General features: G+C 35.7%; 1 protein-coding gene across 9 annotated transcripts in view; it reads left to right on the top strand.

Moving 5' to 3' along the window:
• INPP1 (inositol polyphosphate-1-phosphatase) overlaps nucleotides 1–26,297 on the top strand; it is a 56,500-nt gene that overhangs the window by 9,330 nt on the left and 20,873 nt on the right. For 3 of the 9 annotated variants that reach the window (XM_027865645.1, XM_027865643.1, XM_027865644.1), the window contains exon 2: nucleotides 15,457–15,665. The exons of the other annotated variants lie outside the window; for them this stretch is intronic. The gene's annotated coding sequence lies outside the window, so the exon portion shown is untranslated. The remainder of the gene's footprint in view (nucleotides 1–15,456; nucleotides 15,666–26,297) is intronic. 9 annotated transcript variants of the gene reach the window in all.

Genomic DNA, 26,297 nt, shown 5'->3' with positions numbered 1-26,297 from the left:
TTGACAGTTACAAGAAACAGGGATTGTGAGTATGTCAAGAGTTATGATGAATGGCTCTAGGTTGCAGCACATTGGCTCTCAGAGCCCTAGGAAATAGTGGGAGCTCCAACAAATCTAAATAGTTATTGATTAATATGAAAAATCCCTTAGTGAATACCTAGTGCTAGTCAAAACAAGATACTGCCAGACTATGAAATCATCCAGAGTGCAAAGGATTGTTGTTATGCCAAGATCAAGGCACAGCCTGCTTCTTGGGTCTTAGCTCTGGGAAACAAGATATCTCCAAATACCTTGATATTTCCCCATTTTGGCCAAAGGGAGGGGGGTCTGAAAGAACCCCTAACCTTATGTCAAATAAAGGAGAGGCAGATATAAGCCAACATGCCATGAGAGGCCAGTTAGGCCAGGATGAGATGTTGCCCAGGAGGTTAGTTCCTTAAGGGAACTGGTCCTGTGGGGTTAGGGGGTGTCTCAAGTATCATTGCCAGTCAATATTTGCTTGGGCTAAGAATTTAGAGGGAGAAAATTCCAACACCTGCTTGAATCAGGACCTTGGTGGTTAGGCACATAACTACACACCCACACGTTTGGCACAGGTCCTTAAATAGCACATAGTGATGGTCTAGTTTCCCAGCCATACCAGACTAGATTCAAACAATGCATAAAGTTATTTACACAGTTCCCATAATTTATAAATGACATTAAGTCAGGTATAGATCAAATTACTTGGAGTGTTCACAGTGGACTGGTTGTGAGAAAGGAGATTTCCATGTCACCAAGGTAACCAAGAAAACTTAAACATTAACATCAAGTCTCCTTGTATCAGAGTAACCCATTCTCAATATCCATTTAATCAGCACATTTTGAGTCTCAGATGTCTTATGTAGTTATCTGGTCCATATATATATACTTATATTTATAATAGGCTTATTCTAAGGATAGCTCTAAAAGAGGCTCTGCTTCTCTGGTTCCAAACCTAGAGGTTCTGACATAGTATAATCTAATACAATCATTTAAATTTGGTTCTCCAATTTTGAAACTTCAGAGAATTTCAGTTTATATATCATTTGCTGTTTCTATCCTTACCTAAATCCTGTACCTGATATAAGAATCTTTTAAAATTTATGAGCTACTTTTCTATTTCTTAGCCAGCACCAGATAGTTTTGGCACTTCTCTTATTACTATTGTTAGGATTTCCAATACAATGTTGAATAATATTGGTGACAGTAGGCATCCTTGTTTCACACTTAATCTTACTAGGAAGGCTTCTAGCTTATCCCCATTACAAATAATGCTTGCTGATGGTTCTAGATAAACGTGCTTTTTATCAATTAAAAAAACATTTATTCCTGTATTTTCAAATGTTTTTTTTAATAAAAATGAGTGTCATACATTATCAAAGGCTTTTTCTTTTCTCTGTTTTTACTCTTCTGATTTTAGGTATCACAGTCATATTTGTTTCATAAGAGGAGTTTGGTAGGATTCCTTTTCCTATTATTTAAAATAATTTATTTAATATTGAATTATTTAATCTTTAAAATTTGATAGAATTCACTTGTAAGTCTGTCTGATCTTAGTGCTTTTTCTTAGGAAGATCATTTATGGCCTATTCTGCTTTTTAAAATTATCAGACAGAAACTTTAAAAAATGGGAAATTAATTTCACTTTCTGTACCATTATCAATACAATTTACATGTAAAATCTATTTAATCCTTAATTAACAAATCCTTAATCCAATTTTGAAAACTTATTACCAAAATATACTCAAAGACTTAATTTCCATGATAGATAATTTAGAAGCCAGTCACATTCATATGTATAGAGTTCTTAGAGAAAATAGTCTAGTCTTGTTACTTTTCTCAAAATTTACTATTCTATATATTTAGAAATCTTTTATATTATATCTTTGTCTTATTATCTTGTCTAATCATTCTTCCCTTAGAAGTATATCATCTCTATATTATAATTTGACCAAAAATATAGGTTAAAATTCTAAGAGGTTCATACCTGAATCCTATTATAGTAACTTGGAGATATTCCAGTATCAATCTATTATTTAATAGATTTAGTGTTGTACTTACAAAACTTCTAGATTATAGAAATTTGCTGTAAAAGGAATAAGAGGGACATAGTTATAAAATGTCATATATCATAACAGAGGGAAAAACCCCATCTGTTGGGGTGGGGGGGGAATTCCCTTAGCTCTGTTTGATTCCAGGCATGAGTCATATATGACAGCCAATCATGTAGTCACAGAGTGTTAAAGGCAAAGCTTAGAATTAACCAGGTGGGGAATATTCCTTTTCAGCAAGGAAATAACAAAATGGGAAAATAGAGTCAGGAGGATCGTACCTATGCTGTGTTCAAGGTCATCCCAAAACTTTTCCCAGGAACAATCATCCACCTTTAGCAGTTCCCAGACTGTGGCACATGCCATTTTCTACTATAGGATTCTTGACAATTCAGACAACTATCTCAGTAATCAAAGCTCAAAACAACAGTAAATTACAGTCCCAGGAATTTTTACCTTAAATAACAAAATTTCACTAACCAAAATTTAGAGCTAGAATATCTTTCCTGATGTTTTCCTTACAATTAATATTTCATTTATCCTTTACTTATAAATTAAAACTACCCAAATTCTGGGACTTCAGACATATAGCAACCACCTGATAGTCAACTCATTATTAATATGCTGAAGCTACATTTTTAAACTACCTTATACACTTTTGTAATAGCCAGTTTAGAAGCTGGTTCTGGTCTGAATGACATTAATTGGTGTCAGAAGTGGGATCAGTTTCTTAAGTCTTAAGGGTTGATAAGCCTTGTAATTGTTCAGCAGGGTACAGAACCAAAGTTAGCATGGTGGGAACAGGAGTGCAGTATCTGGCTCAGTTCACTTGGCAATTAAAAGAAATAGGAATTGTGAGCATGTCAAGAGATATGATGAATGGCTTTAGGCTGCAGCACATTGGCTCTCAGGGCCCTAGGAAATAGGGGGAGCTCCAACAAATCTAAATAGTTATTGATTAATATGAAAATCACAAATCCCTCAGTGAATACCTGGTGCTGGTCAAAGCAATACACTGCCAGAGGATGAAATCATCCAGAGTGCGAAGGATTGTTGTTATGCAAAGCTCGGGACACAACCTGCTTGCTGGGCCTTAGCCCCGGGAAACAGGGTATCTCCAAATACAGCAACTGACAGCAATTTTTATCATCTTTGCTAATTTTCAGGTTGTGAGGTGAAACCTTAGGGTTGTTTGGATTTGCATTTCTCTCATTAGTAATTTGAAGCATTCTTTCATGTGGTTGCTAATACTTTGGAATTTTTCTTTTGTGAATTGTTTGTTCATATGCTTTGACTACTTATTTATTGAGGAATGGTATGAGATATACACACATATACATTTCTTTGTCAATTGTTCATTTATCTTGGATATCAAACTCTCATCAGAGAAATTTAATACAAATATTTTTTCCTATTCATCTGTTTTCCTTCTTATCCTAAATGCATTACTTTTGTCTGTACAGAAGATTTTTGGTTTCGTGTAATCAAAGTATGTTTTATCTTTTGTAATCTCCTCTATCTCTTGTTTGGTTAAGAATACATCTCCTATCCATAACTATGAGATGCATTTGATGAATTCCTTTTCTAATATATTTTATAGTATGAACTTTTATATTAAAGTTGCATATATATTTACAATGTATTATGGAATGTAGTGTAAGGTTTTGGTCTAAATCAACTTTCTGCCAGGATGCTTTCCAGTTTTCTCAGCACATTTTAATCAAATAGGAAGTTTTTCCTAGGCAATTTATATTTTCCATTTTATTGGGGAAAGATTGTCATATGTAAATTTTAAATCTCACTAAGTTGTAACTAGTGTACTTAATAAACAATTTTAAAATATATGTTATATTATTTCATTAACATTTTGGATGTTAATTTAAAAAAAATACCTGAAACAAAAATAAGTAACTGTTCCAGTTTTAATCCAATTGGAGAACTCTTTTATATCATATGGTATACTTTTTTTTCAAATCCCTTTAGATTAGATACCTATTTCATTTGTGGAGAAAATAAAGGGGGGAAAATTGGGTAGCTTTTTAATAATTCCTACCAAAACCCACAGCTCTCTTTCTCACCTCCAAAGGAAACCATTCCCAAAATGTTATTCAATACTTGGGTTTAAAAGCCAGATAGCATAATCATATGTGACATAAAAGGTTTCTGCAGTGGTAAGACAGTGTAATAGATAAAATGCTAGCTTAAAACCCAGCCAGATCTGGCTCACACCACATTTAATTTATGTTACCTGTTTGACCATAGGCAACTCACTTAACCTCTTAAGCATGTTTCCTCATCAGTAAAATGGACAGAGTAATAGCATCTACCTCATAGGTTTATAGTGAGGGTCAGATAAGTAATTTTTATTTGATAAAAGTAATTTTTATATGATAAAAATTTACACAATAAGTTTTTAAAGTGCAATGAAAATGTAAACTGCTATTATTATTATCATAGTGTCAAGTATTAAAGACTTTTTTGTTTTTTTTACCAACTGAATACTGGAGTTCTCCTAAATGATTCATTTGAAGTTAATTTAAATATTTAATTGCTTGAAAAATAAATATTACCCTGTTCTTTACATAATGGCAATTATATCATTTCCTCTTGATTCTACAGAGGGTTATAATTAGCATCAAAAGGAGTTATCCTTTAGAACATTTGAAGAAAGATATTTTCTTTATTTTACTTAAAGGAAATCTAATTCAATTTAAAATCCTGCAGCAATTTCTTTATCAGCAGCTTTTTAAAGAGCTAATACTTTGGGCAATTACGTGGAATGTTTCATCCTTAGAACATTATGCCAATTGTCTAGCTAATTCTGAAGAATCAGCATTTTTTTAATTTAAAAAGTGATTACTTTAAAAACCAAGCATTTTAAAAGCAAGTTTTATATATTTCCATAATCCAGTTTGATTGGAGAGTAATGATATATCTTTGAAAAAAAATGTATCTGATGGGGCAAACTCATAAAACAGAACCATGGAATCAAAAGATAATGAAACAAACCAACAAAATTTTCACAATACTACAAGAAGTAGAAGAGTTTCATAATTATAAACTAGTTGAGAATAACTTCACACCTCCCTAAATCTTAGTGTTTTGTCTTCATAGGAAAGGTGGTTGTGATATTTTTGTTATAACTTTGAATGTATCATACCCTTTTATAAAACATGTTGGTATGAAATAAAGCATACTTGTTCAAAACTAATAGCTGGTCTTGATGAATTGAGCATGGTGCTGAATGGCTTATTAAGCCTAAAATGACAAATGTGACAGTCAAATGAAGGAACTACAGGTTAGAAAATTCTTAATTTTTTTTTTCAAAACAACACCTCAGGAAAATATGTTAGATAGTTCGAATAATTGAATTTAAATAAATACAAATATAGGACCAGGCCTATCTATACCCATACCCACACATATACACACCTAGAAAAACCAGTAAAATCCATTAGTACATGAGGCCTCTCCACTGTGTTGACTCTGAATAAGTCTTTTAATTTAACTCTATGTGCTCATTAGAATTTTTGATCCTAGATGACTTTGCTTTAGAGTTAGGGGATTTCTTTGAACCTCTATTGTATCTCCAATTGGGCTCCTATGCCTCCAGAACCTATTTGGATGACTCTGCCTTTAAAATTCTCATAGAAGCTGTGTTGGGATTGGAATGAAGACTAACTAATTCATTCCCAAGATGCTTTTTTGGCTTAATTTTTTTCTTTTTATATCACCTTTATTTCCTCTTCCCTCTCCAAATAGCACAAATCATCAGCATTTCTATATGTTACCAAAAAATGCAATGGGAGGAGATAGAAAGAGAAAGTCCATTTAAAATAAGTACACACAGTATAAAATACTTGGGAACATAATTGTCAAGTCACATCCAGGAATTATATGAACACAATTACAAAGCACTTCATTCAAATAAAAATAGATCTAAATAATTGCAGAAATATATATTACCCTCAAGTAGACTAGGCCATCATAATAAAAATGACAATACTATGTAAATTAATTTGCTTATCTAGTGCCATACTAGTCAAACTACCAAAGAATTACTTTATAGAGCTAGAAAAATAAAATTCATCTGAAGGAACAAAAAGTCAAGAATATCAAGAGAACTGATGAAGCAAAAATGGAAAGGAAGGGGACCTAGTACTGCTAGATTTCAAAGTATGCTACAAAGCTGTAATCATTAAAAACAATTTGGTCCTGGGTAGGAAATAGGTTGATATGTGGAATAGATTATGTATAGGATATACAGAATGAGCACAGTAACCTAATGTTTTATGAACTCAGGTCTCAGCCATTCAAGCCCTCCCTATACGAAAAAAACTATTGGAAAAACTGAAAAGTAGTCTGGCAGAAATTAGACCAACATCTTACACTGTATACCAAGATATACTCAAAATAAGTGCATATTTTAGACATAGGGGTGATTTCATAAATTAGGGGAGCATGGTAAAATTACCTGTCAGATCTATATATGGGAAGAGTTTCTATCCAAAAGAGAGAGCTTCAGAGGAGGTAAAATAGATAATTTTTATTATATAAAATTTTAAAGTATTTACAAAAACAAAACCAATGCACATAAAATTAGAAGAAAAGCAAGAAAGTGGAGAAAAATCTTTGCAGCAATTATCTCTAAAATATATAGGGAACTGAGTCAAATTTATAGTGTTAAGAGCTCTTCTCCAATTGATAAAAATTCAAAAACTATGTATAGGGGCAGCTAGGTGGCATGGATAGAGTATAGGGCCTGAAGTCAGGAAGATTCATCTTGCTGAGTTCAAATCTGGCCTCAGACACTTAATAGTTGTGTGAACACGGACAAGTCACTTCACCTTGTTTGCCTCAGTTCCTTGTCTGTAAAAATAACCTGGAGAAGGAAATGGCAAAACCACTCTTGTATCTTGGCCAAGAAAACCCCAAATGGGGTCATGAATAATTGGACATGACTGAAATGACTGAAGAACAACCTGCTCAGGTAGTTTTCAGAGGAAGCAGTCAACACCATCACTAGCCATATTAAAAATGCTCTGAATCAATAATAATTAGAGAAATTAAAATTAAGCAACACTGAGGAATCTCCTCACAACCATCAGATTGCTAAGATGAAAAAAGGAAAAATACTGTGCTAGAGGAGATGTGGGAAAACAGGTTTCCATAATGTATCATTAGTGGAGCTGAGAACTAGTCCAACCATTATGGAAAGTAATTTGGAACTATGCCCCAAAGGCTATTAAACTGTGCATACTCTTTGATCCAGCAATACCTCTATCAAATCTTTACCCCAAAGAGATCAAAGAAAGGAGAAAAGGACTCACATGTACAAAAAATATTTATAGTAACTCTTTCTGTGGTAGCAAAGAATTAGAAAGTAAGAGGATGTCCATCAATTTGGGAATATATGAATGTGATGGAATACTATTGTGCTGTAAAAATTATAGAGGGGATGGTTTCAGAAAAATCTGGGAAGACCGTTATAAATTGATACAAAGTGAAGTAAGCAAAACCAAGATAACAATTTACACAGTAACAGCAATAGTATAAAGATAATCAACTTTGAAAGATTTAGTAACTCTAATCAACACAATGATTCACCATACTTCCAAAGGACTCATGATGAAAAATGTTTTCTACTTCAAGAGAGAGAATTAATGTGGACTCAGAGTACGGAGTAAAGCATATTTTTTCTTTTAAAAAAAAAGGCTAATGCAAATATTTGTTTTGAATGACTATAAATGTTTGTAATGGGTTTTAGTTTTCTTGCCTTCCCAATGTGGGGGATGGAGGGAGGAGGAGAGAATTTGGAACTAAAAAAAAATGATAAAAAAAAGTCTGATTTAAATTTTTTTTTAAATAAACAGGTCTTAGTTGAGAGGTTTTTTAAAAACCATAAAAGGCTATTTATATATAGTAGTATTTTTAAAAAACTTTTCATAATGAAACCAATGTAATATGGCTTTTCAAAAATGGCAGAACAGATTTGGCTATTTGAAAGACTCAATTACTCTCAGGAACATTTTTTTTTCTTTTTTCAGATTGTTGATTTTCATAAAATTGGCAGTATTTATCTTGTCTAGAAAGGGGACAGCTAGGTGGCACCAGGCCTGGAGTCAGAAATACCTGAGTTTAAATCCAGCCTCATACACTTACTAACTGTGTGACCCTGGGCAAGTCACTTAACCCAATTTGCCTCAGTTCTTCATCTGTAAAATGGGGGGACACACTGAAGAATAAAATGGCAAACTACTCCAGTATCTGTACCAAGAAAAGCTAATGGACAAAGTCCATGGGGAGACATAGAATTGGACACAACTGAACAACAACAACAGAAAAGTTCACTCCTAAATCATCACATTCTATGCAAGACAAATAATGCAGGTATAATTAATACTAATAAAAAGAAATGTTGTAAATAGACTATCCCATACAAGACATAAAAATAACTGTCAATAAAACAAAAACATTTATTATTCCTATTGCAAGACATTGTTAGTTACTATAGGTCCATAGAAGCAATACTTTGGCTTATATAAAAATCCCTTAAGCAAGACTCGAGTCCATTTGCAACAGGGTTAGCAGGCACACCACCTCACCTGTAACTCAATTACATGAGTCAACAGCATCATTTGTAGGTTACCCCTCAGTCTGCTACTTCATTCATTTCCATATTTGATCTTATTGGGCAGAACTTGAGGATAATCTTGTATATTTCTTCACTAATAACATTTCAACATATCTCTCAATCAAATAATCTCAGAGCCTTGTCCTCAAGTCATGAAACACTTATTTAATATATTGGAGAAATCTTCTTTCCCAGTAGTAATTACTCATTTCTCTATTAAGTCATTTTTAATCTCCCAAGATTAAATAAATATCAAAGTGAATATATAACTTAATAACAATGAAATTAAGAATGTAAGACTGATAATTATTTACAATATGTTAGCCAGGAGAATAATTATAGCCAGAGTCACCTCAAACTCTCATTAGAGCAGGAACCTTTTAATAAATGTTCCACAATTTCAAGCTTCCCTGGTAGTTTCTTTTTTGGAAGAGGCCTTAAACACCCCCTTCCTTTTCACCTTCCTCCTTCCTTTACTTTAAACACTCCTCACTTCTGAACACACAATCCTACACCATTTAGTTCACTCCAGATAAATTCCTTCTCAAGAATTCTCTTCACAAGATAAAGATTACAACAGTTGAATGAAGACAGAATATATTTCCACATTTCTATCTCTAGAAGTAACAGGACAACGGTGTCTAGCTTTTTTCAAGGCTTCAGTCTCTCTCAAGACTTATTCCCTGTAAAATTCTTTTTGTTTTTTTCAGAAAATAACAAGACAATTGTCTTGTCTTCTCTAGTTTATATCATATCTTATAATTATACATATTCTTTCTGACTCCATAGGAAGAGGCACCTCATAGAATAACAGTTACAACTATAACTCTTAACATCTCACCTTCTTATAAGAAATAATAGTCTCAATAGTCTCTGGTGGAGGGGCTTTTGCAACAGCAGTTACACAATATGTTCTTCCCTTGTCTCAGAAAACCTGTAAAGGCCTTTCTGTCTAGGATGAAATAACTTGACTAAGAACCTACTTTTCCATATTTGAAACATTCCAACAACAAAAATAAATTGACTGGGTGAATCATTGGGTGATAAAATGACTTTCAATCAGTTTTGTTAAGACCCTATAATTTAAAAAGTTATTTTGAATGATAGATATTTCTTAATACAAAGTAGTTTGTATGTGATCCTGTGAAATCCAAGACCACAGATGAAGTATGAATTTATATATATATATATATATATAATATTTATATATATATATATATAAAATTAATGGGAGTCCATATGATAGATTCAAACATACTCTCAAATTCTTTTCAAAGAGTCATTCTGGCCCAATGGATAGAGAGTTGACTATGGAGTTTAGAAGACCTGGCTTTAAGACCTAGTTCTGGACAACTATCTAAGACTATAGGCCACCAAAAAGATACTTATTTGTTTTGGGAGAATTTCCTCACCAGGAGTTTCCCCATACTAATTAAAACATAAGTCTGGTCACCCCACTCCCTCAAAAGCAAAACTTCAAAAGCGTGAATAACCATCAATGTGATTCTGTAGGACCTATGACTGTTGTTATTCAGTTGTTTCAGCTGTATCTGACTCTTTATGACCCCATTTTGGAGTTTTCTTGGCAGAGATACTAGAGTGGTTTGCCATTTCCTTCTCCAGCTCATTTTACAGAAGAGGAACTGAGGCAAACAGACTAAATGACTTGTGCAAGGGTCACACAACTAGTAAGTGTCTGAGACTGGATTTGGACTCGGGGAGATAAGTCTTCCTGTCTCCAGGCCAGCACTCTATACACTGTACCACCAGGACCTATAATTACCCCATTAAGATTTACCCCATTGAGGTATGTAGTGATAAATACTTCTTTTAACAGCCATCAAAATTAATTCACTTTAGATATTGATGTTTATATATGTAGAAAGTTTCTATGAGCCCTAATAATAGAAGGCATAAAAGTAAAGGAAGGAGGAAGGTGAAAAGGAAGGGGGTGTTTAAGGCCTCTTCCAAAAAAGAAACTACCAGGGAAGCCTGAAATTGTGGAATGTTTATTAAAAGGTTCCTGCTCTAAGCAGCAAAGAGACCCATTTGTAGAAATGATTTCTTCTGGCTTTTGCTGTTATAAAGAAGACATCAAGAAGAAAGGGAGATACAAAGATACACCAAAGGATTTCCTTTGATTATCTGAGAGAAGTCGGAAGAAAAGCTGCTCAGGGAAAGGGAAATCCTAACAGAAGAGAATCTGCCTGCAAGGGCTTTTGAAAGGATGCTAAAGTGAGGTTCTTAGGGTCTACTGCTATATCCTCATGTACGGAGGAAGACCTTTTTACTCCTTAAGAAAGGCAGGAGGATTATAAAAGATTATTCCAATCAAGGTTTGTGGGAGAAAAAAAAAGTTTAGAGATTTGAATACATCAATTGTTGAAGGTTAGTGACAAAGGCATTTATACCAAGGTGTTAGTTTTCCATTGAAAACTGGTCCTATGGCATTTAATGATACCATTTCAGTTAAGCTATTTTAATACAGCTTTAATTTTTTTTAAAATGAAACATGCTTATTTCCATCTCAGATAAAGAATGGCTATAGTATTTACTGTTCTGACTAGTTGGCAGCTGACTAATTAGTAGCTGGGTGCATAGTGGATATCTAGCCTCAAAAACTTACCCTAGTAAGTGTAACCCTGGGCAAGTCACCAAACCTCTGCCTTAGTTTCCTCATCAGCAAAATGAAGATAACATTAGCGCCTGATTCCCAAGGTGGTTGTGAGGATAAAATGATCTAATGTTTGTAAAATACTTTTAAAATTTGAAAATGCTATATAAATGTTAGCTGCTACTAGGAAGTTAGGTGGCACAATAAATAGAATATTGGGTCTGGAGTCAGGAAGACCTAAATTCAAACCCAGTTTCAGACACTTACTAGCTATGTGACCCTGGGTAAGTCATTTAACCTTTCTCTGACTAAGTTTGCTCAACTGTAAAATGAGGATAATAATAGTACCTACCTCCCAAGGTTGTTGTGAAGATTATATGAGATAATATTTGTCAAAGTGCTTAGCATAGCCCTATCACATAGAATGCTTAATAAATGCTTGTATTCTTTCTGCTTCACCATAACCAAGGTACTTGGTGGCAATATTGCCTACTTGTAGAGAAAGCACCTAGCAGGAAAAAAAAAAACACCTTTTTTGAATGTTGAAACGGCACCTAAAGTGACGACAGTGCCATGTCTCGATTAAAATAAACTAGCACATAGGGGACCAACTAGCAAGAGAAACAGTGGCTGAGGATGTGTCCTCTAAATATGGAGAGTTGGGTGAATTTTGCAATGATCTGCAGTAATATTAGTATTTCTGTTACAATCAAGTGACTGCTGTCTCTATTCAAGGTGCAGCCTGGTGTCCCTCTTAGAAGAGAATGTAAAGAAAGAATACTTCTCTACTCTCTGGGTTATTAGGAGAATGAAATTTTCCTTTAAAAAATGGAAATAAGATAGAGCAAAAACAAACAAGGAGAAATTTCAAAAGAAGCAGAGCAATATTATGACCTCCTTTAGGATTTTGGAGGAAAGAAGTGTGTTGCACAGAGTGAAGAGTTTAAAGGATTATTGAACATTTGGAGCCAGAGGAATTGTAATACTCTTCCTAAAGTTGTTGTTCAGTTGCGTCCAACTCTTCGTGATCTCATTTGGGGTTCTCTTGGCAAAGATACTGGAGTGGTTCGCCATTTCCTTCTCCACCTCAACTGACAGATAAGGAAATTAAGGCAAACAGGGTTCAGTGACTTACCCAGGGTCACACAGCCACTAAATGTCTAAGATTGGATTTGAACTCAGGAAGATGAGTCTTCCTGACTCCAGGCCCAGCATTCAATTCACTGTACCACCTAGCTGCCCCACTCTTCCTAAGAGGGAACTTTAAAGAGGAAGCAGCTGTTTATACAAAAGTAATGAAATGGATCTGGTTAGAGATCTTCTAATAAGGGACTGTGGAAGAGATGGATCACCTCTTGACAGAGAAGTGATGAACTTACTGTAGGTAGCTGTTTTTAAAATGGCTAATATGTGAATTTGTTTTGCTTGACCATGTATATTTGTTACAAGGTTTTATTTTTCTCTTATTTTTTAATGAGAGAAAAGCAGGAGACAGAAGAGAGAAAATAAATTATTGTTAATTGAAAAAAAGGGTTTTGGTTTTTGGATTTTGGGGTTTTTTTTCCCAAAAAAAGAGATAGGTAGTAGTGGTTGGTGGCTTATTACTGAAGAGGCTTAAGGCAACTATTTGTTAACCTGATAATCACAATAAAGGAGTCTTCTTTCTTCCCAGAGCATGAACCCAAGATATTAGAGACTCTCCCAGTACTTGTCAGACCAGATGACTGCTACCCTCTTGGGGTGATTCACATGAGCATACATAACTGTCAACAGTGCTAAAGATTTTAGGCAAGAAACTTATGACTTTAGGGGCACAGCTGGCACTTTAATCACTACTACCCATCAGAAAACAAGTAATTCAGAAGAAGCAGATTTGGGAAAATAAACAGTTGAAAAAATTGAGAGTGATTTTTGGACCATAGTTTGAAATATAGGAATGACAAACCTCTAGCCATTGATAGGGTGTACCTAGCATATCTTTGCATGAAGTCCTACAAATCTAATCAAAAAGGTCTTAAAAGGAAGAGGGTGAGAGAAAATGTACTTGTTTATTCATCAAGCTAAATGTTATAAAGTAGGAAAAATAATAGCAGTAGGGAAGTACACTGAAGACAAAAATTCTAGAAGGAGCTAGTTATTAAGCTTATATCATCAAATATCAACACTTAAATGCTACTAAATAGGAAGAATAGCAGTAAGGAAGTATATTGGAGACAAAATTCTTTAAGAAAGCTAGTTATTAAATTAGATATAGCCTCATATATTTACACACAAATGCATAAAGTAAGGGTAAAAAGCAAGAAGAGCTGGAGATTCTAATGCATAGAGGCAAATTTGACTTTTTGGGGATCACTGAGATGGGATCCACAACTAGAATATAGCTCTAGAAAGGTATACTTTATTTCAAAGCAGCAGCATATAAAAAAGTTGTGTATATGTATATGTGTGTGTTTATATGTGTATGTGTGTTTAGAATAGCATTGTATATATTCAAGGGAGAAAATTAAGAGGGGAAAGTATCATGGAAAGCATCTGGGTGAACATCAATGGAGGTAGAAATAGTGAACTGGCATTTATCAAGTGCTTATTATGTGCCAGACACTGGGCAAAGTGCTAGGGATACAAAGAAAAGGAAAAGACAGTGCTTGTTCTGAAGGAGCTCAAAGTCTAATAGGAGAGACAACATGCAAACAGTTATATACAAATAGGATAGATACTGGATAAATTAGAGATACTCAATGGAGAGAAGGCTGGGATTGGGAAACAGGGGATTAAAGGGAATCGGGAAAGGTTTCCTATATAAGGTCAGATTTTATCTGAGACTTGAAGAAAACCAGAGAAGCTAGGAGGTGGCAATGGGGAGGAAGAGTGCTCCAGCACGAGGACAGCAAATTAAAACACTTGGTATTGGCAGATGGAGTGTCTTATGCAAGGAACAGCAAAGAGATCAGTGTCATTGGATTGCAGAATAGGTGGAAGGGGAAGTAAGGAATAAGAAAACTGGAAAAGTAGGAAGAGGCAGGTTATGAAGGCCCTTTAAAAGCTAAAGAGAGGATTTTATATTTGATCCTGGAGTTTATTGAATAGGGGATGACAGAGTCAGACTTACATTTTAGTAAAATAATAATGATAGATAGTACTAATGTTTCTGTAGTACCTACTACATGCCAGGCACTGTGCTAAGAGCTTTACAATTATCATCTCATTTGATCCTCATAACAAACCTGGGAGGTGGGTGCCATTATTTTCATATCCATTTTACATATAAGGAAACTGAGGTAGAGTGACTCGCCTAGCATCACATAGGTAGTAAGTACCTGAGTTGGATTTGAACTCAGGTCTTCCTGACTTCAGGCCTAGTGCTCTATCCACTGTTCTACCCAGCTGCCCTAAGATGCCCTAGTAAGATCTATTTGTCATCAGAGTAAATACTACTTGGAGAGAAAGAAACTAGGTAAGTTAAGGAAATGGATCAGAAGCCTGGCACAGAGTTGTGATATAGAGTGTTCTCTCTGCCAAAAAGAGTGAAGTTACAAGTTTCTTGATATGCCTAAATGATTTTTTTTTTCCTTCAAACAGTGGGGGAACCAATAAGGGAACCTCTATTCTGGGTCTGATTCCTACTAACAAGGAGAAACTGGTGGTTGTTGTGGAAATGTGAAACTTTATAGGGGAAGTGACTGTTTCATCTTAGAATCTGTGATGACAAAGGCAAGGAATAGTCTGATAAATATTCTGGGTTCAGGAGATTAGATTTCAAAGGATTTTGAGAGAGGGTGGGTCACATGAACTAAATTTCTACAGCTAGGAAATGTGGAGATTTCCTACAATAGGAAAAAGAAGCTCTTAAAAATGAAATTTTGAATATTCAAAGAAAAAAAATTCCTATGGGGAAAAGGGGAAGGAATTATCTAAGGTGACTTATTAAATCATGGGGACCTCACCAACCATTTTTAAAGGCCTTACTGGCTTTGTGACCCGGGGCAAGTCACTTAACCCGGCTTACTCTTAGTCTCTTCATCTACAAAATGGAAATTACCTACTTCGGGGGGTTATTGTAAAGTTCAAATGAGATAACATGTACAGCACTTTGCTTTAAAGAATTACATAAATGGTAGCAATTCTTTTTCTCTTAGATTTTTAGAAGATCCATAGAAGATGAAAGCAAGGGCCGGTAATGGAATATGAATACCAAAGTATGGAAATCAAAGAATAATATCAGAAATGCAAAAGTTCAAAATGAACAGAGACAATGAAGAAAGCTGGGATTAACAAAAATTGGGAGTATGGCAAAGCAAGAAAGAGCAAAGAAGTAATAAGACTATCATTTAGGGAGAAGGTAGAGGTAATCAACTGCTTTTTGCTTCTGTTTCTCTGCAAAGTAAAATTCTTTAGACTGGAAAAATAGAAAAATAGTTAATAGGAAGTTGATAACCACCTAGTTGCCCTTGATGTGTACAAATTACCAGATGAACTACATCCTAGGGTGCTAAAAGAATAGGCAGATGTGATTGTTTAACCACTACCACGATCGATGGATGGACATGGAAGACAGGAGAACTACCATAGGGTTGGAGAAAGGCAAATATTGTCATGGTGTTCAAAATAATGGAAGAGAATGGAGCCTGCAAACTGTGATCCTGACACGTTACAACTTTGCATGATTATTGAACATCTAGAAAAGGAAATAGTGATCACTTAGAACCAGAATGGCTTCTTCAGGAACAAATTGTGCCTTATTCCTCTTTTGATAGAATTGTTAGACTGGTAGATTAGGGGAATACTGTGGTTATTGTTTTATTAGATTTCAGTAAGGTATTTGGTTCTCTGTGCCTTTGGGAAGGTTGTTCCCTGTGCTTAGAATACACTCCTTCCTCTGTCTCCTGGATTTCCTAGATTCCTTCAAAGTTCAGCTCAAATGTATGGCACCTCCTACATAAGGTCATTCCAGGTTTCTCTTTCCTCCTCCCCTCCAAATTACTTTATATTTGTTTGGTGCATATTTATGTGTGTACAGATTGCATCCCTCACCAAGCAAATATAAGCTCCTTGAGGCACCATTTTATTACTCTCTTTGTATCTTCATTGATTGACATATAGTGGATATTTTATAAATGCTTATTTAATTTGCTATTCTTGTGGAAAAGAATAGCAAATCTCTCTTGTGGAGAGATGTGGACTAGAAAATAGTGTAATTAAGTGGATTCAGAGCTAGTTGGATAGAGGGAGTGCATAGTCCAGACATTGGGGATAGCCACAGTATGCAGATAGGAGACGGAATGTCTTGTATGATAATAAATGGCAAGTAGGTCTCTTGGGTGATAATATAATGTATGAAGGAGAATATCATGCAATGTGTCTGGAAAGGTTGGCTGAAGCAAGTTTGTGAAGGGCTTTAACTACGAAATGGAAGAGTTTGTATTTGATCCTAAAGGCAATAGGGAGCCACTAGTCCTTCTTTAGCCAGGGAATAACATATTGAAATTTGTAGGCTAACTAGGTGGCACAATAGGTATAGCACTGGACCTGGAATTGGGAAGACCTGAGTTCAAATCTAGCTTCAGAGACTTACTAGCTGTGTGACCCTGGACAAGTCATTTAACCTCTTTGCCTCAGTTTCCTCAACAGTAAAATGGAGAATAATAACAGCACCTAGTTGCCAGGGCTTTTATGAGAATCAAATTAAATAATAATTATTAAGTATAATGCCTGGCACATAGTAGGCACTATATAAATGCTTATTCACTTCTCCTCCTCCTTGTACATTTAGAAATGTCAATTTGACAGCTGTGTGGAAGATGAATTGGAGAGGGGAAAGACTTGAGGCAGGGAAACCAATTAGAAGACTATTATGAAAGGTAGTAAGAGGCACAGATTTGAGAGGTTGTAGATATGGAATAAAGACTTGGCAAGCAACTGGATATGAGGGAGAGAAGGAAAATTGGAGGATGATGCCAAGGTTGCAAACCTGGGGGCCTAGAAAGATTCAACATAAAAAGAAAAATCAAGAGGAAGAGAAGATTTTAAAGAAAAATAATGAGTCCTGTTTAGAAATGTTGAGTAGGAGATTCCTATGGGATACCCAATTGGAGATGCTCATTAGGTAATTAATGATAATCTGCCTCATGAGGTACAGAGCCTGGATTTCTCCAGCAACTTAAAGTAGATGGGGAGATGACTCATTGATTGCCTTATATTTCCCAAACTGTGCTCTTTGGGTCCTGGCTGGGCCTCTGTACTTCCATGAAGCAATTTGAGGGGTTTCTTAGAAGAAAATAAGTAAACTATAATGGTGGGCAAACACACACAGCAAACCAGTCTTCTTGTGCTGCTTGTTGACTGTCTATGCTTGCCAGATGTTACAGGAGGACACACGCATCAGATCCACCAGGAACCTGCCACCTTCTCATGTCTCTAATTCTTTCTTTCCAGGGCAGGCAAGAACTGAGCTCACCTAAAGGCTTGGGTTTTGTAGCACCATTGTTCCTACATGGACTCAAACCTTGCTAATCCAACCCCAGAGCTTGAAGTAAGAAATAGGAGCCAGAAAAGGAGTTGCCTAGATTTTTCTCTTTCTCCAGCCCAGGACAGCTTCGAACCTCAGGGGCCAAACTTGGAATTTGAATTGAAGTGGGAGACCTTCTCTGGAGCCTCTTCTGACAGCTCCTGCTTCTTCTCTATTCAAGCTACAGTTCCTGTTACTGTCCTTTCCCTTGGCTGTTTTCCAAGACCCCACCTCCCCCTGTGAACCCACCTTTTATGCCTTATATTGGTCTTACAAAATTTCTTCACTACTTTCTCTAATTATTCAACATTCCTTTCTGTATAATTACCCTACCCCATTTAGTGTCCCTCAAATACTGTGACCTAGATTTTTCTAGGACAGTCTGACTTTCATCTTTTCTGTTGCATTCATTAAAAAAATCCTGTCATATCATGTGGAATGATGTTGGACTCAGATAATATGGCCACCATTTCAATGATTCTCCCTAAGAGTTGAGGGAATCCAAAAGACAGGAGCCCTTTCAGACTCATTTTTATTTTTAGCTATTGCTTATAGAGATAAGATCTGCCTTTCCCCTCTCTCCAGTTCCACATTGACTTTGGTCATTGCTAGATGTACCCTTGCATCCCCACTTTTCCTTCAAATTGATCAAGGAAGAAAACAGCTAGGACTTTTAGTTCAATTTTCCTATTCTACTCAATGAATTTGAAAAGAAAAAGCAGGACCTGGGAGAGGCAGTTCCACCATTTTGGAGCTTCCTTTTGTTACTGTAAGTAGGGCAAAGGATCTCTAGTATTTTCAGTAATTTCAGTAATGTCACTAAAATCTAGGACAAAATGATGTCCTTGTACTAAAGAAACTAGACACAGTCTCTATCCCCAATTCAAGGAAGCTAAAGAGAATAGAGCATATCCTTGTCAATGCCACCACCCTGCAGAGGATTGGAGAACTATGAAGGGATCACCTCCTCCAGTTGAAATTGAACATGAGACTGATCTCAGTAAAATAAAATTAATTGCACATTATGTACATTCCCCCATTAGAGAGCAAGCCCCATGAGAGGAGGGACTGTCTTTTGCCTCTTTCAGCATGCCCAGCACTTAGTACAGTGCCTAGCACATAGTAGGCACATAATGAATGTTTATTGATTGATTTATTAATTGATGTAGCAATCTCTACAATTCCTAAAGAGATGGGTAGGTCCTAATCTGTATCATGGCTACAGTTGGACTGATGGCATTTACCAATGCTTACCACAGAGCCCCATTCCTCTAGGAATGAGGGGCTGAGCTCAGTGACAGGAGGGTCTGGTGCCTAGCTCTAGGCTGAATCTCCAGTGCATTGTTATCACTTTGACTACTACTTAGATGTATTCTGTCCAAGCCCTAGGACAACATAGGCCTTGACCACAGAGCCAAATGCAGATAAGCTTCTGACTGCAACTTCAAAAGGAGTTTCAGGGTGAAAACAAACATAGATGGGGTCACAATGAGCCAGAGCATTTCAGGTGAGCTAACAGAATCTACTCCATAGAATCTTTGCTTGGCTCTTAATTCCTTTACCTTGTACTAAGAATTTTACAAACGCTAGACCACCTTTGACCATCATGTACCAACAATGATTGCAGCTCTTGGTTTCACATTTCTCTTCTTTGACCCAAGTGGAAGCAGAATTTGCAGAGCTCATCTCTTGTGCTTTCCACCTCCATTTTGTTACTATCATTTAAGGCCACTGGACTAGATTTAGTATTTTCCAACATATTTCTCCCCCAAATAATTAAGTGACCTGTTGAAAGCTTTGAGCTTAACGCTAAAGTATGTTAAAGAATTTGTACAAAAGTACATTTAAAAACTCTGGAGATGCTTTACTCTGAGGAAAATTCTCCCTTGGATTTTGAAACAAACAAGTATTAATTGGAGCCACAACCTTCCTGAGAGTCTGGGACAGACTTCCAAAATACTAGGGGAAAAAAAAACACAATGGATAGCTCCCTAACTCTATGGGGCTCTTGTTAAAGTTGGTAAAATTGTCCTTTGCTAAGGAAAACATCTAAGATGAGCTTAGAACCCATTCTTATACTTTGGAGGGAAATAAAAATCAGTGGTTGGAAAAAGTGAAGCTGCCCATTAATAGAGGGGAAGATTCTTATATTCTCTCTCTCTCTCTCTCCAATGTAAATGATATGTCAAAATATGCAACAATTCTAATGTAAAGTGAAAATATATGTGCTATAATGGTGAGAAAATCACCAATATGCTAATACTACTGTGGAAATTATACATGTAGCAAGTTAGTGAAAATAAAAAAGCAATTTTTTTCCATTCAAATTTACAATCCCCCTAAAATCAATCAACAGCTCCCTTCTGTGGATCCCAAGTTAAGAACTCTTGCTCTAGATTCTTGTTGCAAATAGATTCCTTGGTGTGGGTCAAAGATTCTGCCACTGGAATTTACGTTAGAGTACAGGAAAAAAAATTCAACATCTGCTGGACCCCAAAGGAATAATGGCAGAACTTTTTTTTTTAAGTTGGGTAGTCAGTGGGGTAGATTTTTGGCTGATGAACCTTATGCTGGCCCTGGAGAGGAGTAGAGAAGAGAGGAGAGGGAACAATTTCTAGGACATTCTGAAAGCTGGACTGGGATTTTCTATCAAAACTATCAAGTTTGGCTTCTCTTTATGCTTCAAATATGTTTCTGAAAGTTGTTTTGGAAACAGATATTTGAATATTTGATCATGTTATCCCACTAATGTCTATAATTTCAAACACAGATATACAGAATTTTGTATTCCTTTCCGCTCTTAGAATCTCTAGCTTCTTTCAAGGCTCATATCATATGCCATTTCATAGGGAAGTCTTCCCCTACTCCCTTATTTGCTAGTACTCTCTTCTTTCATCCCAAATTATCATCATGGTACTTATCTTGTCGTTACCTTGTAATCCCCTCAGGAGAATGTAAGCTCTAAGGGGACAGGGAAGGGCCTTTGTTGTTAGTTTTGGTTGTGCTTCTCTATCCTTATTTCCTAGCACCTTGCCTTGCACATGTTAAGTATTTAACAAATGCTTATTGGAACCCAATGGATTGAACATTTAGAGCTCACACTTAGCAATCCTAACTGCCTTTGTCAATGTACAACGTGACCATAGATGTCACCCTAGCAGTCATTTTTGACTCTTCACTATTTTACACATGCCCCACCCCCATATCCAGTCTATTACCAAGGAAAATCTGTAATTTTACCTTCATGATATCTCTTAAATGTGCTCCCTTCTTTCTGACATTGCCACCACCCTGGGGCAGGGTGCCATCACCTCATGTCTGAACTATTGCAATGGTCTGTTGGTTTGTCTGCCTGCCACAAGTCTCTCCTCACTCTGGTCCACTCTCCACTCAATTGCTAAAGTGTTCTTTCTAAAGTACAATTCAAAAAAATTTTTAAAAATAAAGTGCAATTCTTTTTTTAAAAAAAATTAGTTTTTAATTTATGGAATAAAACAAACATTTCCATTAACATAGTACAATAAAAAAAAGACAATTGTACATGGAACTGGAAATCTACCATGCACAACTTGCTATTCCTTTCAAATATACAACAAAATGATCATGTAAATTTTTTCTGTTTTTTTCTTCCCTCTCCCTAAACCCTGCCCTAGAGATAGCTACCATTAGACACAAATAGGTGTATATACACATACAATTATTCTATACTTATTTCTATTTAGCAGCTGTCAAAGTGATCTTTCTAAAGTACAGTTCTGACCAGGCTAGCCCCCTATTCAGTAAACTCCAATGGCTCTTTACTACTTCCAGCTTCTATCTGTGACTTTTAAAGCTCTTCATAACCTGGCTCTCTCCTACCTTTCTAGTGTTATTAAACTTTACTTCCCTCCACAATCCAATGATACTGGTCTTCTTGTTGTTCCTCACACAAGACTCTCCATCTCACAGTTCCATTTTCATGAACTGTCTCCTATACTGGGAATTTTTGTCCTCATCTCCGCCTCCTAACTTCTCTGGCTTCTTATTCAAGTTTCATTTTAAAATCCCACCTTGTGCATGAAGCCTTTCATGATTCCCGTTAATATTACTGCTTCTCCCTAAATGATCTCCTATATATCCACTACATATCTTGTTTGTACATAGTTGTTTGAATGTTAGCTCCCCAATTAGATTGTGAGCTGTTTTTACCTTTCTTTGTATCCCTAGTCCTTAGCACTGGACCTGGTAACCAGTACCAGCTTAATAAATACTTCTTGACTTGATCATGCATCTAATGCTTCATAGTGTTTAACAGACTAAATTGGACCAGTTAGTAATTTAATTACTAAGGTAAATGCTATTTCGAAAGAAATGGTCAGGGGTCCTTGCAAATGGGAAGTGGAAGCCACTGCACAATCTTCTTTTCCTTTTCTGTTTCTAACCTAGAAGAAAAAACTTCAAGGAATTGTAATAGAGATGAGAAGGAAAGAGAATATAGGGGAAACATTGAAGGCCTTTCCCTGAAATTAATAAAGCAGCTTTCTTTCAGAATGACTGTCACTCTAGAGCAAGAGTTCTTGGCCTTTTTTGTGTCATGGACCCTTTTAACAAGTCTGGCAAAGCTATGGACCCCTCCTCAGAATAGTGCTTTTAAATGCATAAAACAAAATACACAGCACTACAAAGAATACTAATTATATTGAAATAGTCATCACAACATTTTTTAAAAAAATAAATTCTAGGTTAATGAACCCTGGTCTAGAGAAAACTGAACCCTAATATGAGGAAGTCACACTATGCCATCAGTGATTGCAATGAGAGGTAGGGGGAGAAAATACTAGAAGGTTTTTAATAGTTGAGCAGTAGCAGCCTCTTGGGGGCTGAGATTAATCTGAGGTCTTGTGCCTTTTGAATAACTGGAAGCAATATAGATAATTGAAAAAGAAAACAAATGTTTCTGGAAGGCTTAATGGTTGGTTTCAAGTCAAACCAGGTTGGCATTATAAAAATTTGATCATTATGTTAAACTTTGTCAATGTGAATTCAACAGAAAGCTATCAAAAAGTGGTTACATAACTGTCAAATCGTTGTATCTCATATTTTCTTCACAGTGTAGTAAAATAGCTTTGTACTCTAAATAACTGGCTGAGCATATTTCATGTGGCTGTCTCACTATGGTGGAAGAATACTCAATACAAGGCCTTCATTCCAAGATGACTGTTAAAGAAGGAGAAACTCTTGATTTGATAGTAGCATCAGAATGTTCACAGTAGAGCCTTCTATTTGTGGAGGCCCAGACTGCTTTAATCACAGGAAATATTTTCTTGAATTCATATCATTTTTTCTGGGAAGAGTTTTTGGTTTTGTTTATCCATTAGCAAAGTTTTTAGAAGCAGAATTCCCCTTTTTTCTTCCTTCCTTCTTTCCTTCCTTCCTCCCTTTAAAAGGGGTTATTTTTTTTAAAGGGGAGTCACTGTAGAAATGTTTATAACTATCTTTTTCCTACACAGATTAGTATGAGAATACTCGAGTTCATGTGTTTTGCCAAGCACACAGAATATGTATTATAAATTATTTCTAAACCAAACTAATAAAGTTTTATTAGCATAGCTGCTTATCAAATAGGAAGCATAAAATAATTTGTTTCAGTTCAACCAAAATTGGAGTACAGTGCTCCGCATCATTACTCTTTAACCATCAATGGCTTTACTACTGAAAATGATTGAAGATAAACACATAAATTTTATTAACTGGTCCTCTCACCATCTAACTTATTTAATATTAAAATAGTTCCTTTTCTCCCTCTGAATTTATTTCAATTTTATAAATCTTTATTTCTCTCTCTCTTTTTTTTTTTTTTGGTGAGGCCAATTGGAGTTAAGTGACTTGCCCAGAGTCACACAGCTAGTGAGTGTTATGTGTTTGAGGTCGGATTTGAACTCGGGTCCTCCTGACTCCAGGGCTGGTGTTCTATCCACTGCGCCACTTAGCTTCCCCTCTCTTTTTTTAAAAAAAATATATAAGCATTTATTACCCCTCCTTCCCACTGCTCCCCCCACTTAACAATTTTTTAAAAAGAAAAAGAAAACCCTCATAACAAATATGCATAGTTCAAAAAAACAAATTCCCACATTGGTCATGTTTAAAAATGTATGTCTCAACGGCAATTTAAATCCATCACCTTTCTGGTAGGAGACAAGAAGCATCTTCAGGTTTTTTGACTCTGGGTTTGTCATTGCATTGATCAGAGTTCTAAAGTCTTTCAAAATTGTTTTCCCCTATAATATTGTCCTTGCATAGAGTATACCACCATATCATCTGCTCTAGTCCCTTAACTTTACTCTATGTGTGCCTCCCTGCTTCAAGTGTATTTCTTGTAAACAACAAATTGTAGGATTCTGGTTTTTAATCCACTCTGCTATCTGCTTCCATTTTATGGGTGAGTTCATTTCATTCACAGTTATGATTACTAACTGTGTATTTCCATACATCCTACTTTTTTCCTACTTATCCTTTTCTCTCCTTCCTTTCACCCTGTTGCTCCTCAAAAGTATTTTGCTTCTTACCACTGCCTCTCTTAATCCACTTTCCATTCTATCAGCACCCCCACCTTCTCTTATTCCCCTTCCCTCTTTATGGGGTGAGATAGATTTCTGTACCCAACTTATATCATTCCCTCTTTGAGCCAATTCTGATGAGAGTAAAGTTCAAGCATTGTGTGCCTGCCATCCCCTCCACTGTAAAAGCTCTTTTGCATCTCTTTTATGTGAAATAATTTACCCCAATTCTACCTCTTCCTTCCCGCTTCTCCCAGTGCATCTCTCTTTCTCACCCCTTAATTTTATTTTTTTTGTCATACCATCATAGTCAACTCCTGTCTATGTTTCTCTATCTATGTATACTTCTTCTAATTGTCCTAATAATGAAAAAGTTCTTAAGAGTTACAAGTATCATCTTCCCATGTAGAAATGTAAAAAAGTTTAACCTTATTGAATCCCTTATTATTTCTCTTTCATGTTTACTTTTTTATGTTTCTTTGGTGTCTTGTATTTGAAAGTCAAATTTTCTATTCACCTCTGGTCTTTTCATCAGGAATGCTTGAAAGTCCTCTATTTCATTAAATGTCCATTTTTTTTTTCTCCCCTAAAGAATTATACTCAGTATTGCTGGGTAGGTGATTCTTGGTTGGAGGGAGTCGCCAAAACTTCTTTATTTCTGTGTCACCTTTTGAATCTATTTTTACGTATTTAATAGATACGTTGCTGTTGTCTTTAAAACAACATTATCGGCCCATATGTTCTTTGTGATCAACTTTCTTGATACTGTATCATTTCAGATAAACATTCCTCAATGTTTATTCCTCTTCTATTGGTTTTTTCTTAGGACATACTAATTTTTCATTACATTTATGTACCACACGGATCTACGAATTGGTACAACTATTCTGGAAAGTAATTTGGAATTACGTCCAAAATGTAACTTTAACATTATTAGGCATTAGAGAAAGAGGAAAAGGAGCTATATGTTCAAAAATATTTATAGCAGTCCTTTTTATAATGACAAAGAACTGGAAATTGAAGGGTTGCCCATCAACTGGGGAACTGTCGAACATGTTATAGTATGTGAATGTAATATAGTACTTCTGTGCTATAAGAAATAATCAAAAGGATAATGCAGTGTGAAGGGAGCAGAACCAGGAGAATAATTTATACAATAACAGAATTGTAAAAGATAAAAAAAAGTTGAAAGACTTCGGAGATCTGATAGGTTCAAATGGGTAGTACAGTTGAGAGAGCACCGGGCCTATAGTCAGGAAGATCTGAATTCAGATGTGGCCTCAGATACTTACTAGCTGTGTGACCCTAGGCAAGTCACTTAACCTCTCTCTGCTTCAGTTTCCTCAACTGTAAAATCTTTTGTAGTTGTTGTGAGGATCAAATGAGATAATTATAAAATACCTGAGCAAGCCACCTGACTCCTGACAGAGAAATGACACATATTTTTTGGATGTACCTAGTGCTGAAATTTTTCTTGACTAAGCACATTTGTTAGAAGAGTTTTGTTTGTTTGTTTTTTCAGTGGAGGTGGGGAGAAAGTGAGAAAAAGAGAAAATAGATTTTGGTTAATTAAAAAAAAATTTAAACCATTTATATACCATAACTTGTTCAGTCACTTCTTAGTTATTGACACCTAGTTGACTTCCAGGATCTTGCTGTTACAAATAGTTCAACTACCTCTCTTCATCAACCAGTAGTATGCCTAGCCATACATGGATGATGAAAGTCTTTTTTTCTGACCTTTCTGAAATAAAGTATATAGGCTGCATGAACTATGCTCGGCATTTCTCACTTAAGTTATTAGGAGGTCTAAGGTTATTGGTGTCAAACTCAAATAGAAACAGATCCCTACTAGTGCATAGTAACTTGTCGTTTAGTTGTTTTTCAGTCATGTCGCACTCATCATGACCCCAGCTGGGGTTTTTTTGGCAAGGAT

Source organism: Vombatus ursinus, unplaced genomic scaffold (assembly GCF_900497805.2).
Source record: "Vombatus ursinus unplaced genomic scaffold, bare-nosed wombat genome assembly UNPS02014779.1, whole genome shotgun sequence".
Lineage (NCBI taxonomy): Eukaryota > Metazoa > Chordata > Mammalia > Diprotodontia > Vombatidae > Vombatus > Vombatus ursinus.
The sequence above is the reverse complement of the archived record's forward strand: the minus strand, read 5'-3'. Positions and strand labels throughout refer to the sequence as shown.